Below are 16,488 nucleotides of genomic sequence, written 5' to 3'. Positions count from 1 at the left end.
GGCACAGCGGCTCTCATTTGTAATCCCAACACTTTGGGAGGACAAGGTGGGCAGATCACCTGAAGTTGGGAGTTCGAGACCAGCCTGACCAACATGGAGAAACCCTGTCTCTACTAAAAATACAAAATCAGCCAGACGTCATGGCACATGCCTGTAATCCCAGCTACTCAGGAGGCTGATGCAGGAGAATCGCCTGAACCTGGGAGGCAGAGGTTACAGTGAGCTGAGATCATGCCATTGCACACCGGCCCGGGCAACAAGCGTGAAACTCTGTCTCAGAAAAAAAGAGACAGGCTATGTATGAAGGCCTACTCCAGAGCCTGATTCCTGCATCGGGAGAGAATTTAGCATGCATAAACATATCAAATAGCAGTCAGGGATTCTGTCTCAAAGACAGATTAAACAAAGAAAATATGGATTAAATGGAAAATCCACCTAGTTACATGTTGTAAACATTTACTGGTATTATTTTTAAATTCTCTTTTAGTTAGAAAAAAAGTTGGAAAGTTTTGTGCCCACTTTGCTCTGCTCCTATTAAAGTTAGATTAATTATTTATGTTTAATTTATTAGAAGTTCAATATTTAATTTAAAAAACTACCCAACATATTGGTAGCATTTTAATAAATAATATCCAATAACTATTAAAGATCAATCAAAATGTACAAGATATTTAATTTCATAACAGAACCCTTTTGTGATCTCATAAACTGAAACAAAATATTGCCTATAAGCAAACTCAAAATTCTGACATATTCACAGCATAAGCTTGATTCTTTCTGAACTGTTAGTGGCTGTTAGAATCTGTGACTTGGAGAATTTTTTAAGAAAAGAAAATCTGGAGGAAGAACAGCTCAACTTCCAAAGGTAGAAACAGTATGCTACCTGCACACTCGTATCTTATTCCCCAGAGAAGTTTGCAGAGACTGTATGGGATGGATAAAAATTACTCATATGATATTACACACTGGTAAACACGGCATCTTCCATTATCCCATCTCATTGTCTTTCCTTATTTCTCCTTAGAGCAACTGTGAAACAAGTTTTTCTTTTTCTTACAACATTCTTTCCCCACCCTAGTCTGTGTATAAATTCTTACTTTCCCTAAATACTTAGCTAATATATAATCCTTTATCGAACAAAATTAATTCCCTCTTTTCTTACACACCACTCCTACACACAGCACCTGGAAGATACCTATTTTTTTTAGCAATTAACTGACTCTCCTGTCCTTATTTACATATGTCTCTCGCTAAATTATAAGCTTTTTACCCAAAGTAACTTGTTCCAATCATTGCCGTATCCCTTGCTAATTCATGGCACAGGGATTGCATTTGCCATCCTTTCTATTTATCTCTTTAGATGAAAATGGTCTTGGGTGAGGTGTTTTCATCTATTCTTCAAGCTATCTACTTGAAATACTTACTAGAATGTCTAATTAGATGCTCAAAAGAGCATAATTCTCCTGTTCAACTTTCCTGTCCAACTAGGTCTTTTGCATTTCAATAAGTAGCCCCACTCCATAGAAGTCTAGGGATTACGATTTTAGTTCTTATCGTTTCCTCAACCCAGCACCTAATCTTTCAGAAAGTTGGTTGGTTCAGACAATAAACTTTGAATCCATCACTACCTATATCATGCTAGTCAAAGGCACTACCATCTTTCCCATGGAACACTACCATAATCTACAAAATGACAATCGTCAATCTTTTATCTTCTAGTCTATTCTCTTCAAGCAACCAAAGGATCTTTTAAAAATGTAAATAAGATTATATCACTGTCCTTTTAAAATTATTTTTTAAAACAGTATCTTTTCATATCACTTATATTAAAAATTTACCTGCTTATGAATTACAAATAAGGCTGCCATATTTAGCAAATTATAACACAGGACAATTAATTTGAATTGAAGATTAACAATAAAGTTTCTTAATATAGTTATGTTCTGTGCATTATTTGAGACACACTTATACAAAAAGATAATAATTGTTATCTGGAATTGAAATTTAACTGAGCATCCAGTACTTTATTTAGCAACCCTAGTTATAAGGCCCAATAAAGTTGGGCCACTACTAAAGTCAGGGTTCTGACTGACTTTCTAACTTTATTTAACATTACTTTTTCCCTTATCCACTATGCAACATTAGTATTAAAATTCTTACAGTTTTTATCATATTCTGACTTCTTAACCACCACACTGGTAATGCAATTTTAGTTTCCTCTTCCTGTAACATTTTTCCCTAGTCATTTTGATGCCTGGCTCCTTCTGATCACTCAAGTATCAACTTTAAATTTCATTCCTCAGAGGCCCTTTCTGATCACCTAATTTAACATCAGTCCCTTTCATTTATTTTGTTTACAGTGCTGTTTATAATTCAGTAATTGTTTTTGTTTGCTTATTTGTTGGTTGTTCATACTGTCAGTAACTTTTTTTTCTGCCATAAACCACCTTTACAAAGTCTGGAAATCTGTCTATCTTCTACAGGGTAAGCACTTCAATGTACGTGTTGAATGAAGAGCGGTAGGGGATTCAATCTCAACAGATTTTGGTTTGATTTCTAGAATCAGAATTCAAATAAAGCTTAATATGAAGACTTTGAGTCTGAGTGTCTGAAGTTGGAATCCCAATTCTTAAGGACTGTATAACTATGAGAACATTACTCAAATTTTAGAAGCATTATTTACTCATTATTAAAATTGAGATATCAGTTCCTACCCTATATGGCTATTGTTAAGAAGAAAAAGAGATAAATTTTTGGTGCTAGCACATGGAAAATACTCAATGTTCGCTACTACTATGATTCTTGAAGTTACTGCCATTCTATGAGTAACCTAGTTTACCACTGAGTCTTTTATACACTATACGGATTCAAGACACATTCAGCAAAGTTTCCATCTGAGAAGACTGATGAAATATAAATATGCTTAATACAAAGTAGTTTGAGAACAAAGTGGATGTGGAAAAAACCTGTATTTCTCTCTACATTCCCGAGTAGACAAGAAACAACATCAAAAACAGATAGGAGAGTAAGGTAGTAGATGGGACTTGACTCCAGAGGTAGGGCCCAGACACTGGACCAGATTGAGGACTAGCTAGGACCAGACAAGGGTGAAAGCTGCTTTCAATCAGACATGGCCACCAGTGTGCCATGGCAAGGGTAAGTTACCAGGAGTTACCACTCCTTTCCATAGCAATGTCCCAATGACCCAAAAGTTACTACCCCTTCCCTAAAAATTTCTGCATAAACAGCCCCTTAATCCACACGCAATTAAGAATGGGTATAAATATGACTGCAGAACTTCCCTGAGCTGCTACTCTCTGCCTACAGCGTATCCCTGATCTATGGGAGCAGCCACAGAGCTATAAAACTGCCTCTTCAATTAAGCTATTTTCTTCTACCTGTGGATTACACTTGAATTATTTCCTAGGCAAGGCCAAGAATCCTCATGTGCTAAACTCCACTTTGGAGCTCATCTACTCAGCATCAAAAGGACTATTTGGTGCCTGAGCCTTAGTACACTTCTAAGATTGAAGTTTGTAATGCTGGAGAAAAAGTTAAAAGAAAAGAAAAAAAAGTAACCCAATGGCATTAGTGTATGGATGGGCAAACATCGTAGGGCCACCAAGATCTGCACATCTGACTTCTGCTGACTCACTGGATGGCCATCACGATAGTCTGTCTGATATGGAACACCTGAGGTTTAGCAAAGAACTACTGAAAAATTCTGAACTATTTTTGTATGAAATTTAAAGTACAGACCCCATATTAAGCAAATCCAAAGAAGTTCTGAATGCATTCTACTTTCTTAACTCTATTCAAAATAAACCCCAGAACCCAGATGCTTTGGTATAATCTCAAAGTTAAATAAATTAGTTTTGCAGATACACAGTGATTTTAAGAGCAATCTTCCTGCAGCACAGAGTACGTTAAAAAAAAGAAAGCAAGCAAGAAAGAAAACAAATAAAATGTCATTATGAGATGGTAATTGTTGGAAAAATTTAGGTTTTGAAAACCAATCTTTTCTTCCCAGAATGGAGAGAGAAGAAAAGCTTTTAAAACCGCTCCAAACTATTTTTGTTCTCTCATACCAAAACACAGAGACTTGTTCAATTTCAATTGAATTAAAAATAAAGTCACAGGGATTGAGGAACAATATATCAACTGTCTGTTCAAAATGCATGTTTTTACTATTCGATGTAGTGTCATAAACATGATGCCATTGTAACTGAAATCAAGCTTTAGATACTCTGCCAAAATGCATGTTTTTCAGTCATGCAAATAGTGTCCTTTCGAAACATGTATTTATAACTTACTCTGAAAAAAGCATTCAAAAGAATTCTTTCATTCCTTTTTAGGTCCACTGTTTGTATAACTAACCTCCTCTCAGGAATATTATTGAACTAAACATAAATGTGGCTTTCATTTTAATTATACTGCAAATTCCAATGGCTGGTTTTGAGCAGACAAATTTACCTGGGAGAAAAATGGGATAATGTCAAAGGGAGATTTCTTTACCTCAACCAATCAAACAGCATTTATAGTTTCCAAAGTTCTTTCAAAATGAGATTTTTAAAAGCAATCATACAATAGAAGGAGAAAGATAGTACAGAGTGAACCTCAAAGTAGCAGTTAAAAACATAGGCAGAAATCCTGTTCATTATTAACTGGATGTCTGAGGATATAATACTTCCCACGCTCTCCTTTCAAAGTATATCCTTTATGTCTATGGAATATAGTCATAATTGCCTGGGAACTTTAGTGAAACTATCCAGTTAGATAATACTAGCAATCAAGTGGCTTGGAAATATTTTCAATGGTGTAAATTTATAATCAAATTATAGGTATCATAACTGGCACAATAAGAATAACTCATCCATCTATATATCTATCAGTTATTTGTCCATAACGAAAGGACTATTTCTAAGGCAATTCGCTAACAACTGAACATAAAGAACTGGTAGCTATCAGAATGTAATTAGAAAATACTGAATTATGTATGTAAACTTGCAGGTGTATTCATATGCATCCAACCATGCATTACATAAAACTATACAGGAAAATGTTTGAATTTGCAATCACGCACATCATCAGGTGGCATGTCATTAAGACTGATAATTTATTTTACATATGTGAAGGATTCATACTTACTTCAATGGCCTAAAATGCACACTAGTAATTTGCATTATTTGAAATCTCCAATTACATCCAAAATGTAAAAAAAAAAAAAAAAAAGAAATAAAAGATTATTAACTGTGCTATGTCTTGTAATGCAAGCATGAATGACAATCCTCTTCAAAAGCGCTATGTGAAAAGAGCTTTTATCACAAAATCAGGCAAGACAATGAACACCAAAAGCAGGTTTCCCTAGCTTCATACCCAGGCTATTTCATGCATTAGCAATATGAACTTGGGCATAAGATTTAGCCTCTCTGGGACTCAATTAACTTGTGTGTAAAATAAAAACAATAACTTACCTCATGTAATATCTTTGAGGAATAAATGTGGTAACAAGTACATACAACTGGCATTTGCCACATGCTCAAAGTATGCTAATTTCCTTTAACCAATTTAGAAGGAAGCAAGGGTGTCACCTTCTGCAAAATGAGGAGTCAGGTTTGACTTCTTTAAAGGACACTGATAGTCAATGCAATCTTGATTTTGCATATAGTATGATTCTAATCAACATTCCAGACACTTCCAAAATCAACAACTATACTTCCTTCTCAATTATAATGCTCCAGGAATTGCATTAAAGCCTCCAAAAGGACTGAGCAGATAAGATGCAAATTGGCTTAATAAACCCATTCCTAACAGTCGAAAATACTACTACATTGAAATAATGTTTCAGACATCATTTGGGGCACATAAAAGTCACATATAGATCACAGTAACTTTCTCTGCATAATATAGCCCCTTACCAATACCGTCACTGTCTTCTCCATCATCAACTAGCCATTACATGTTGAGGGCACAGTGTTTAATGCTAGATATCTATTTCACATTAATATGGAATGTTGAGGTTATCACTTATTTATAATAATATATCAAGTAGAATCTAAACTACATACTTTCACCATCCATTTTATTATTTCTCAGTCAGTCCATGGAGCACTACAGACCACCAGACTCTTGGAGATCTTGAGGTTGACATAGATACTGCCTCGCTGACACCAGATTCTCCTTGTCTATATTAACTTAGAATTTATGGTTCACCTTACAGAGAAAAAGCAGCTGCTCTTTCCCATCTGTGACAGCATATTTAATAGCACAGATCAACAAAGATCAATACGAGGGTCTTGTAGGCTAGATTATGATGTGAAAGCATTTAATGTAGAATTCCTTAATTTGGAAGATTATGCTCTACTTTCTGTAGCTTTCCCTGACATTCTCTGGACTAGATAGATATTTCTATTATGAGCTTCTACACAAGATTGAGATTTCCCTATAATAAGTGATTTTAACTCTTGATTTAACTGCAGTTCTTCACCACTGGGCTGTATTCTTTGCAAAGGCATGGAGTCTACCTATCTTGTTCTTCATTTTACTCTAAAGAGCTGGCATTTGTCTTGGTTTATAATCATTGTTCAAGCATATTTGTGAAATTGATTAGAAATATAATACTTTTTCTCAAATGATTTATCAATGATTAGAAATATCATTTCTCACATTTAGGAGCATGTTTCAACCCATGGGATTATTTTACAAACACACACCCAAGCTTATTACTAGACTTTTATTTCTTCCTATGTGCAAATATATACCTGCACAGGTGCAGGGCCTGATATAGAGAAGGAATGTCATCAATAATTTTGAATAAATTAATTGGTTAATAAACTGATATTTACTATTTTTATTTCCTTTTTTATTTTCATAGGTACATAATAGGTGGAAATATTTATGTGGTATATGAGATACTTTGATACGGGCAAGCAGTATATAAGTGCTAATTACACCGTGGAAAATGGGGTATCCACCCCCTCAAGCATTTATCCTTGATATTACAAACAATTTAATTTTATACTTTTAGTTATTTTGAAATGTACAATTACATTGTTATTGGCTGTAGTCACCCTGTTGTGCTAGCAACTACCAGGTCTTATTGATTCTTTCCAGCAATGTATTTTTTGTTCCCATTACCCAACTTTCTTCCCATGACCGCACTACCCTTCCCAGGCTCTGGTAATCATCCTTCATTTTCTCTGCCTCCATGGGTTCAGCTGTTTTGACTTTCAGCACCCACAAATAGTAAGAACACATGAAGTTTGTCTTTCTGTGTTTGGCTCTTTCCGCTTAACATAATGACCTCCAGTTCCATCTATGTTGTTGCAAATGTCAAGATTTCATTCCCTTTTATACCTGAATAGTACTCCATTGTGTATATGTACTACATTTTCTTTATCCAGCCATTTGATGATAGACATTTAGGTTGCTTCCAAATCTTGGCTATTGTGAATAGTCCTGCAAAAAACATGGGATAGCAGATAACTCTTTGATATGCTGATTTTCTTTCTTTTGGGTATATACCCAGCAGTGGGATTGCTGCATCATATTGTAACTCTATTTTTAGATTTTGAGAAACATAAAAACTGTTCTCCACAGTGGTCGTACTAATTTACACTCTCACCAACAGTACACGAGGGTTCCCTTTTCTCCACATTCTTGCCAGCATTTGTTACTGCTTACCTTTTAGATAAAAGCCATTTTAGCTAGTGTGAGATTTATCTCACTGAAGTTTCAATGTGTATTTCTCTGATAATCAGTAAAGTTAATCACCTTTTCATATGCTTGTTTTTCATTTGCATATTTTTTGAGAAATATCTATTCAAGTCTTTTCTCACTTGTAATTAGATTAATAGATATTTTTATAGAATTGTTTGAGCTCTTTCGGTATCCTGGTTATTAATTCCTTGACAGATGGGTCATTTGCAGATATTTTCTCCCATTCCATGGATTGTTCCTTGACTTTGTGACTTTGTTAATTGTTTCCTTCACAGTGCAGAAGCTTTCCGACTTGATCTGATCCCATTTGTCCATTTTTACTTTGGTTGCCTGTGCTTGTGGAGTATTATTAAAACATTGTTTGCCAAGACCAATGTCCTAGAGAGCTTCCTTCATGTTTTCTTGTAAAAGTTTCATAGTTTGAAGTCTTAGATTTATGTCTTCAATCCACTTTGATTTCATTATTATACATAGCAAGAGAATGGAACTAGATTTAGTTCCATTCTTTGGCATATAGTTATCCAGATTTTCCGGGACCATTTCTTAGAAACAGTCACTTTTCCAGTGTATTTTCTTGGCACCTTTCCTTCATGGTGGCAAGTTCCCTCAGGCTCTCAGATCCCCCAGAGATGCCATCTGGGAGCCAGATATTGAGGTTAAGAACCTCAGAAGCCAAATTAGTGGGGTGTGTGTGTGTGTGTGTGTGTGTGTTTGAAACGGGGTCTTACTCTTATTTTTGTCACCAGGCTGGAATGCAGTGGCATGATCTCAACTCACTGCAACCTCTGCCTCCCAGGCTCAAGTGATTCTCCTGCCTCAGCCTCCCGAGTAGCTAGAACTACAGACATGCACCATCACGCCTGGCTGATTCTTGTATTTTTAGTAGACGGGGTTTTGCCATGTTGGTCAGGCTGGTTTCAAACTCCGGATCTCATGATCTGCCCACCTCAGCCTCCCAAAGTGCTGGGATTATAGGCGTAAGCCACCATCCCTAGCTCTAATTAGTGTTGTATTATACTGCAGCTAAACCAGTTATATTGTATTGTACTGGCACTCAAACCACATGACATTTCTTCCCCATGCTTCTTTCCCCTTTCCATAGGCAGAGGAGCCTCTCCCCGTGTCAGCCACCACCAGCAGCCCATAAGAGGCTGTGCCAGGCTGCCACCATCGATCACTTAAAGGCCAAGGGCTACTCAGTCAGCTATGATGAATGCTGCCAGGCCTGGAACTCACCCTTCAGGGCAGTGAGTTCCTGTCTGGCCCAGGGCAAGACCAGAAATGCTGACCAAGAGTCTATGCCTGGACTCAGGGACCTCACGAGTCTCCTTGGTGCTCTACCCAACTTTGACCAAGCTGATACCTAAAGTGCGAGATAGAGTCCCCTTTGCTTTTCCCCCTGCTTTTCTCAAACAGAAAGAGTCATGGCTACCACAGCTGGGAACGTGTTGGGTCTCATCTGAAACCAGCATGTCTCAGATCCCAACACCTACAGCATATTATCACTGTTGATTATTCAGGGTCCGGGAACTCTTTAATCAGAAGATAATGATTCTTTCCAGGTCTCTGCTGTGACAGGGTAGCATTGAGTTCAATGTAAACTCACTTAGTAACTGCGCTCTTCCTCTCCCAAATATATGATTTCCTTGCACTGCCTGGCCACTACTGGGGTGCTGGGGAGAGGTGATGTAATCACTCCCTTAGCTACCCTGGCTGGTATCTTGGTAGTCTCTACTCCACTGGCTCTGAGCCCAGCTCAGCAGTAGGACTTGCAGTCCTTGTGGCTAGACAGCCCCTCAGGTTCATTTAGAGCCCAAGAGCTCTCTAACCTGTAGTGTAGTTGAGCACTCTAACTCAAGCCCTGACCACTGGAATGGGCAATTCTCCTCTGGCTAGGGCTGGTTCAGATGTTCTCTACATGGACAGACTTTAACTGAGTTCTGCTTTCCACGGTGACAGGGCAGCAGTGAGTTCATTGCAAAGCCTCACAATCTCTGTACTCTTCCTCTGCCAAGCACATAGATTCTCCAGAGTGTGCAGCTATTGCTAGGGAATTGGGGAGGGGTGTGTCTGCAATTCAAGACTGCCTTTCCAGCCCCCTTCAATGTCTCTTTCAGCAAAATTAAGTTAAAACCAGGTACTGTGATTGCTCACCTGATTTTTGGTTCTTGTGATGGTGCTCTTTGTGTGTAGTTAGTTGTTAAAATTTAGTGTTCCTACAGAGAGGATGAATGGTGTAGGCTTCTATTTGGCCATTTGCTCTGCTCCTCCTTTGTATTTTTTAATGAAACTTTGTTTCTGAGTAAAAGGCCCCTATGTCATGCAATTGATTTCTATTTTGTTCTTGACTAAAGTTGGAGCCTTCCAGTGGTCAAACTTACTTTTTATTCATAATTTACATTACATAATTACAAAACTTGAAAATATGTGTGAGAAGATTCCTCTACATCCATGTATTTTAAAGGTGAGTTGTGGCTTGTTTTGTCTCTTGCTAAAAGTTTATGTAATATTAGCTTGATACTTAGCCTTCTTCTGTTAAAGTAGATACTGTACTTGATTTAAATAAACATTTCTGTTTAAGTGCTATGTATTAATAGTTTCATTCATAATAGTCTTCAATTAAAATGCAAACATTCCGAGACATTTCCTATATCTTCAAGGGTCATCACACTGTTTTGTTTTGCTTTTAATTCCAACTGGATTTTATCTTCTCATAGGCCTATGTTAAAAGATACCAGACATTCATAACAGGTGTCATAGTTCATAAAGTCACATTAAGAAAGCACAGAAAGAATGTCCTTCCCTGGTTCAAAAGGCCATTTGTGTAAGTTTTGATTTGTTCAGACATACAGAACAACCAGGTTATCTTAATGTATTTTAGTTGACCACAGGCACTATGATGAGAATTCATGCTCAGATCATTTTTTACTTTGAGCTCCAGATCTCTTATGGCCATTTTTACATACTCCATCTGGTTGTGAAATCCAAAACAGCATTCTATATTTGAACACAGGAATCTTGTGCTGAGTATTTCCTGCTAAGACCATGTGGGAGATGAAATATCCAGCCCAAAGATTAGAGTCCATCAGGCCAGTATCATAAGAAATCAACAACCTGGCCCATGGAAATGGTAGAGAATCAAAAAAAGCTGACTCAGCTAAGCTCTAAAGTAATTCTCAGAAGTTGCCAAAGGAAATTAATCAAAAATAAACTGAAACTCTAAATTATTTATGTCTGCTTTCTTTGATATGCCTATGCAGTTTTAACACCACACAATATTTTATCACTGAGATCTATAGCTCTCACAGAATTTTAAAGGGTTATCTTATCTCTGCTGGGTTAAACTAATAAGATGCCTTCTGTTAAACAAGTTAGAATCACATTCTAGAACCTACAAGTTAAGTCTGTCTAACTCAAGGACTAATTAATTTAAAAAAACAGAAAAAGCTAGCTTTGAAAAAACGTCCAAAGTCCTTTGAGGAAACGTTCTTTGATTACGTGTAGATAACCATGAAGATCTTCTTGCTAGTTATATTAAACATTGTCTAGCAGTGATCCCACAAATACCTTCTTTTATGCTACCAGATCTGTGATTTATACTGAAAAAAAAAAGTATTCAGCGGTACAGGGGACCAAAATAGCAGATTCCAGTGAATGGGATCTGAAACATTTCTTTATAATCAACTCTTCTTTTTTCTTTTTTTTTTTTTTTAAGTTATGGTTTAAGCTAGGCAAAGCTAAGCACCTGTTGCTTAGTAACCAACTAGGAATTATAGATTAATATTAGTTTACCTTTCTTTATACTCAAATAGTGTGTGCTACCATGAAGAGTATATCTGTTTATACAATTACCATTCCCAAAAGCCATAGTAGAAAACCTACATATGTACACAAAGTCAGTTCCTGCCAATTATTAAATTGTCCACAAATTATTTTCAGGCACTCAAAAAGACCATTCACTGGGCCATATTTTCCAACTTGAAAGGCAGTATCTGATCTCAAGGAGGCAATAGTAAACTCTGTGGGCAATTCCTATCACTTTGCTGCCATTGCTATTACCTGGGCTTCTGGCTCCTAAAACATTCTTTAAAAGTTTCTTCTGTTATTATTTTTTTAATATTGTTTTCTATCTGCTCTCATTGCATTATTCTCTTCTCCTTTTACCCTTTTCTGGATTTGCAAACCAGCTTCTTACCCTCACCATTCACTTGGTTCATAAAAAAGCTTTCACCCCATAAGTCCTAGTTTATAAAGAGTTTCTTCATTTGCTTTGGTAAAGTGCCTACTGGCATTTGTTGACTTTTGAGTCTAATTACATGGTAGTTTACTGGCTTTTATTGAATGCACTTAGTTAACCTTATTTTAGCTTTATTAGGTAGTAAATTTGTTAATTTGGCACAACCTTTTGCTTTCTTGGCTCAGCATCTTGGGTTAATAATTGCTTCCCTATAATCAATGGATTTATTCATTTACTAATAAATGCTCCTTAACCCTCCTAGTTGTAGATCTTCATCTTTATTTAAAAGCCAATTTAGGAAAAATGGCTTCCTTGCTTCTTTAAATTTAGACACTTAGTACAAAATGGCATTTTCTTCATCTAATAAGCATTATTGAGTGCTTAGTTGGTTTTTACCATTGTGCTAAGTACTGTGGAGAAAAGAAGGCAGTCTCAGATACTATCTATCTTCAAGGAAAATCTTAAGCTCCCATCCTCAATGCATAAATGGTGCTATGTCCTATATCTGAAGTGTTTTACGTTCTCCATGGTACCTACTTGGTCAACCTGGCAGATGTATCCATTCGTGTCTTTCTACCTTCAAGAATCAAGTTCATATCATATCTTTTGTGTTGTGCTCCCTCCACCCAGGGAAGGTCATATTAATTTTCTCTCATGAACTATATTCCCAAATCATTTTCTAAATACCATTGAATATACTGATTAATAGTTAAGCATTAATAACTGTTTCTATAAATTTCAGCACTCCCAGAGCTTAGCTCAGAGAAAAATACATGTCTCTGTCAGTCAGAATTCCAGAGGATAAAACTAGCTTCATAAAATCTGTAGTAAAGCTTCCACTGCATTGGAGGAATAAAGGAAACATGATCATTGGGCTTTGAAGCAGCTCCTGGTGGCACACAGCCCACCCTGAATAAACGATGGCTAGATTTTAATTGTCAGCCAAGAAAGGCTGGAGCAGGAAGTAAAAGAGATCTGGACCCATCACTCTCAGGTACTTTGATCTGAGGCAAGTTAACTTTTCTGGGTGTTAATTTTTTATGAATATCAAAAAAGAAATAGAATTAATTCTTGCTAAGAGTTGCAGTGAGAAGACCCTCTGATTCCATTACATGGGATTGTGAAGGTACACAAACATCTGTGTAAAATACAAGTCTTAGTAAATGTAAAAATGTTCTGATGTAGGCAATATGCATTAGATAAATTTATCAGGGAAAGAGTTTGGAATACTTCAGCCAAAGTCAATTACAGTTATTGTAAAAATATCTAGATGATCCAAAGTGATGGACTAACTATAAACTGCATATGCAATATGAATAGTCATTAACCCTCCTCAAGCAGACAGGTTCCCTGGTGTATTAACACTAACATAAGGGATCCTGAAGTGAACGTTTACATCAACTGTTTTTCCTAGAACATTCCTAGTCATCGCCAGGTGTGTTGACTTCAAAGTCACTAGATATTACATTGCATCAGACTGAACAAAAGAAAAAGTAGGTTCATAGTAAGGATACAAAGTATAATTATCTTTTCTCCATAAAATTTTCTGGAAAAGAAAAACACCATAGGCATATTAATTATCAAAATTGTTCTAATATAAAGTTAGATTTGATAAGAAAAGTAGTGAGAAGTGAGTCATAGTGGCTATGGGAATAGGAAACCTTTTCTGGATGAACTGGGACATCAAAATACCTACTAGAAACTAAAGTAACTCAGGCAAATATGCAAATCAGTATTCTCTTATCATAATGTCAGAAATCCAAATTTTGAGGGCAGAATCTGAATGAAGCTAGACCAATATTCTGGGAAGACAAATAGCTTTACAATTGTGATTCAAAAGATATCCTATAATAAATGATGATGACATTTTTTCTCCATAGCTCAGGCTGGTCTCCATGATATGAATGTATAGAAGTTAAATTTTGAAAGAGGCTCTTCCTTCCATGCACTAGCAGTTTGTACCTGAAAACATTCATGACTATGGTCTCAGAAGCTGTTCTAATGATGATCAAAGAGGTCACAGGGAAATTAAGTCAGCAAGCAGCTAATTTTCCTGTTCATTATCCAATTACGGACACAAAAAACTACAATTCATTTTCCGCAGTCTTTAAAGAAAGCATGTGTCATGAAATGCCATTATCATAAAACAAAATTAAATATGCAGTGCAACTGCAAACAAAGAGAAAAATAGATTTTTCAATAGGCCACAAATGTCTTTTAGCACTTACTTTGTTTCTAATAGGCAAGAATTGGCAGCACTACTTTAACAACTAACTGATAAAAGGCTGCATAACAGATTAAAATACTTTCTTACTGGGACACTTCAAATACGAACTAATTTAATATGTGAGGAGTCTTTCTACTACAAAATGGTTCCCAAAATGAGCTACAGATCTCAGTCCCTTGAGTACTTTTTAGAATACACAGATTTCCAAGTTCCACTTTAGAACAATTGAATAGAACTCTGAAACCAGGACCCAGAAATCTGCATGTTTCAATGTTTTTCAGGACTTCAAAGCAGTAAGTTTAGCTCCATCTCAGCACCAGAACTCTGGTGACTGCTACTGGTCTATTACATTAAATATAAAACGCAAAAGAGCTGTGGTTGAGCAAAACAATGCTCATTTTATTTCCCATCTATATGTATGTCCAAACCCACCTAATCTGACGTAAAGCATAAGAATGAATTTCTACTAAGTTTCAGAAATAAAAATGTCCATGTTAAATTCTCAAAGATTTGGAGCTCTCTTTTAGAGAACACTAAAATATGAGACACCCTGCACACAAGCAAAATAATAGAGTGGTTCACTAGAATAAAATGTAAAATATAACCTCAAGAAAAATATAACAATTTATGGGAAAAAGAGAATCAAATGTAACCAACAGAAAGTAAAATAAAATGCTACAAGGACACTTTGTCCAGAGTTTCATCTATCATGCTGACTCTCGTCTTTCATCCGTGGGTGTCTGCCTTTGTTGAGGCAGAAGAGCACTAAGTGGGCCCACTAATAGAACGGCATTTGAATTGGAAGCCTGGATTACTTCTTTAAATAAATAATACTCTATGCCTACTATGTGCCATGCTCTGTGCTGACTGACGGATATAGACTAGTGGTTTCTACTACGAGCAATTTTTTCATTCTGGGGACATTGGGGAGTATCTGAAGAACTTCTTGCTTGCCTTAGCTGTTGGGAGTGCAGGGTGGGATGCCATTGGCATCTAGTTGGTAAGACCAGGGATCCTGCTAGACATCCTACAATGCAAAAGAGAAGCCCATACAGCAAAGACTTATGTGGTCCTAAAAGTCAGTAGTGCCAAGGTTGAGAAATCCTGGTATAGACTGAATAATAAGCAGATATGTTAATTTCCCCTATGAAATTTATTTAAAACAGATTTAAACATAAAAATACATAGCAGGCCGGGCACGGTGGCTCACGCCTGTAATCCCGCACTTTGGGAGGCCGAGGCGGGTGGATCACGAGGTCAAGAGATCAAGACCATCCTGGTCAACATGGTGAAACCCCGTCTCTACTAAAAATACAAAAAATTAACTGGGCATGGTGGCGCATGCCTGTAATCCCAGCTACTCAGGAGGCTGAGGCAGGAGAATTGCCTGAACCCAGGAGGCGGAGTTTGCAGTGAGCCGAGATCGTGCCATTGCACTCCAGCCTGGGCAAGAAGAGAGAAACTCCGTCTCAAAATAAATAAATAAATAAAAATTAAAAAATAAATAAATATAAATACATAGCAAAATATTGCCAAAAGTGCTTTGAAGACAAGAACAGAAATTATAGAGCAGAGGTAACACTAGAACTAGTTGTTTATCTTGTCAACGAAAAAGAAGAGTCCAAAATTTGAGGTTCTCAAATTTTTGTTGAATTAATATAACTCTTTCTATTACCCATTAATTATAACAGCCTATAGTATGAAAATATTTTTCTTCTAACTCCTCTTAGCCACCTTTTTCTTTGACTGGTATCAGCCTGCATGAGAGTGGCATACCTAAAGTGTCCTTTGAACTTCACCCTAATTCCAGCTTCAGTAGTCATTCCTCTATCTTGACCCATTAGGCAGCTATCACAAAATTCCATAGACTGGCTAGCTTATAAACAAAATAAATTTGTTTTTCAGAGTTCTGGAGACTGGAAAGTCTAAGATCAAAGTGGTGGTAGATTCAGCGTCTGGTGAGGACCTGCTTTTGGCTTCATAGATGGTGTCATCTTCCTGTGTCCTCCCATGGTGAAATGGGCTAGCAAGGTGGCTGGAGTTTCTTTTATAAGGGCAATAAGACATCACCTCCAGATATTATCACCTTGCGGGATAAAATTTCAACATAAGAATTGGGGTGGGGGGGCAAACATTCAGACCACAGCACCCCCAATGCCTTCCTTGCCTTACTGCTGACACTTCTCTACAGCACAAATGGGGCTTGGCCACGTAATCTGGTCTTTTCAGAGTAAAGGTCAGTGGCTGGGAATTGGTGAGCGAGCTATTCTCTGATGACATTAAGGTGATATATGGCATGTATAAT

Source organism: Cebus imitator, unplaced genomic scaffold (genome assembly GCF_001604975.1).
Source record: "Cebus imitator isolate Cc_AM_T3 unplaced genomic scaffold, Cebus_imitator-1.0 Scaffold241, whole genome shotgun sequence".
Taxonomy (NCBI): Eukaryota; Metazoa; Chordata; class Mammalia; order Primates; family Cebidae; genus Cebus; species Cebus imitator.
The sequence above is the reverse complement of the archived record's forward strand: the minus strand, read 5'-3'. Positions refer to the sequence as shown.